Genomic DNA, 2,612 nt, shown 5'->3' with positions numbered 1-2,612 from the left:
AGAGTGTTGGATGCAGAAACACCAGCACACAGCCACTTAGAGCCTCTTTCAAAACACCATTTTCCCTTCCAGTGGTGCTTGTTGGGATTTGGTGACAAGGAAAACACCCCTGGCTGAATGGGACCAACCTCTGCTCATCCTTGAGCCTTCACTGCTGGGACACTGCAGCTTGATGGACTTTTGGCCCAGTTTTTCACATGATCTGCTTCTACATAAAACCAGACAAATCAGTGTGAAATCTTGTGTTGGGGGTACAAATACAAAAATTCCACAAAAGTGGAAGCTGCCAGAGAACTAAGGGAGTTTTGGATGCCTGTGAGATGCTCCAGCCAGTGTGAGGTGCTCAGATTTGTCCATCCTTGTGCTTCACTTCCCACCACTTTCCCTTCCCACCATTTCAGGTGAAGGTGGAGAAGCTGTGGTTTCAGCTGCTCCAACATGAAATTTCATTTCTTAATGCCAGATGTTATTTGTGTGATAACTTTTTAGCTCATAAAAGTTATGAGCTATGACTTTTTAGCTTTTGTGCCACTTTTAGCTCATAAAGGGAGCATAAACATAAAAGTTGACCTAAAAGCTCAACATAAAAGTTGAACAAATGTATCTGGAATTATTTCTACTCGAACGTGGCCAAACTTTGGACAAACAAGGGCTCCAAAATATGCTTTTGGGGCTGTTTGATTAGAGTGGGGGGGTATCAAAGCAATCAGAATGTCATCTGGGGAGCAAGGACATGAGATTAAAGAGCAGGGACAGAAAGCTTAGCATGGGAAGCCCTTGGGCAAGGTGACTCCAGTTCCCCAGTTTCCCTTCCTCCCCCTTCCCTCCCTTTAGGACTTTTCCCTCCTCCTCCTCCTTCCCTTCCTCCTCAATAATTCTGCCTGCCTGGAATCACAATAAAGGAGTGCATCAAATCAAATTATTTACTTGCACTTTTGCTATTCAAGGCAGCCCAGGATCAAAGGATTCAGCACATTCCCCTGGCTCATGTGAAAGAAAGGTTCCTTTTATTCCTTGGGTAGCCTTTTCTCTAGCCAAGAATTTACCACCCACTCAGGTAATTTGTACCAACAGATTGTACCTGGGATAGAAGATCCTGTTAGGAGGGAATATCCAGCAGAAACCAACCTTGCTCATGCATGAGAAAAGCTGGCTAAGAAGGGGAAAAGAGCTGATTTATCTTTTTTTTTTTTTTTGATTCATTTGGAGGGGAAGACTCAGCAAGAGGCGTTTGCTCAAACAAGGAACGGGCTGGTGGGTTTTGGGTTTGGTTTTTTTTTCTTTTTTTTCTTTTTTTTTTTTGGCTTAATTTAATAAATGCAAGTGTTCTCAGTAAACCAACAAGGGGCAAGTGCCTCATCTGACTGCTGTGCTGAAACCCACACCCTCCCACTCACTGCCACCCTTGAATAAGTTCCCCAACAAAATCCTTTCCCATTTTTCCCCTTCACATTTGCCCTCTCTTTGGGCACGGGACCAAGATTCCTTGTAGACATGGAATACCATACCAGAGCCAGCAAGATACAATTTGGCTCAGAGAATATAAAAATGACAGGAGGAGAAAAATGACAGGATGTCCCCCTTGCCAGCCCTGCCCAGGTGGCCAAGAAGGCCAATGGCATCCTGGGCTGGCTCAGGAACAGCGTGGCCAGCAGGTCCAGGGAAGGGATTCTGCCCCTGTGCTCAGCCCTGGGGAGGCCACAGCTTGAGTCCTGTGTCCAGTTCTGGGCCCCTCAGCTCAGGAAGGAGATTGAGGTGCTGGAGCAGGTCCAGAGAAGAGCAAGGAGGCTGGGAAGGGATCCAGCACAAGTCCTGTGAGGAAGGGCTGAGGGAGCTGGGGGTGTTGAGGCTGGAGAAGAGGAGGCTCAGGGGAGACCTCATCACTCTCTCCAACTCCCTGAAAGGAGGTTGGAGCCAGGGGGGGGTTGGGCTCTTTTCCCAGGCAACTCTCAGCAAGACAAGAGGGCACAAGAGGTCTCAAGTTGTGCCAGGGGAGGTTTAGGTTGGACATTAGAAAGAATTTCTTTCTGGAGAGGGTGATCAGGCATTGGAATGGGCTGCCCAGGGAAGGGGTGGATTCTCCATCCCTGGAGATATTTCAAAAGAGCCTGGATGTGGCACTCAGTGCCATGGGCTGGGAACTGCAGTGGGAGTGGATCAAGGGTTGGACTTGGTGATCTCTGAGGTCCCTTCCAACCCAGCTGATTCTATGATTCTAGGATTCTATGATCATCTTCTAGCCTGAGCCCAGAGTTTTTGCTGTAAAAAAAAAAAAAAAAGAACAAGAAAAGCCTTCAGCATGCCCTCAGCTTCTCACTTGCCAGGTCAAAGGTGCCCTGAAAAATGAGGAAATTCTGGGGAGGCTGAGGATCACATGGAGATATTCCTTGCCAAAAGCACCAGGGTGGAGATTTCCCATTCCTGCTGATGAGAGGTCATAGCCAGCCCCAGAGAGAAAAGTCTCTGCTGCTCCCCAGCACTGGGGTTCCTTCCTCAGTTCAGCTGTCACCCCAAATCCCCCTTTTTTGCTGCTTTTTCTCACTGGGATTGTCCTTTGTGCTGCTGCTGGCACCCTTTGGTGCCTGCAGCCCCTGGAAAAACATTAAGATGCT

The sequence above is a fragment of the Heliangelus exortis genome, chromosome 5, assembly GCF_036169615.1.
Source record: "Heliangelus exortis chromosome 5, bHelExo1.hap1, whole genome shotgun sequence".
Taxonomy (NCBI): Eukaryota; Metazoa; Chordata; class Aves; order Apodiformes; family Trochilidae; genus Heliangelus; species Heliangelus exortis.
This window is presented reverse-complemented; position numbering follows the sequence as displayed.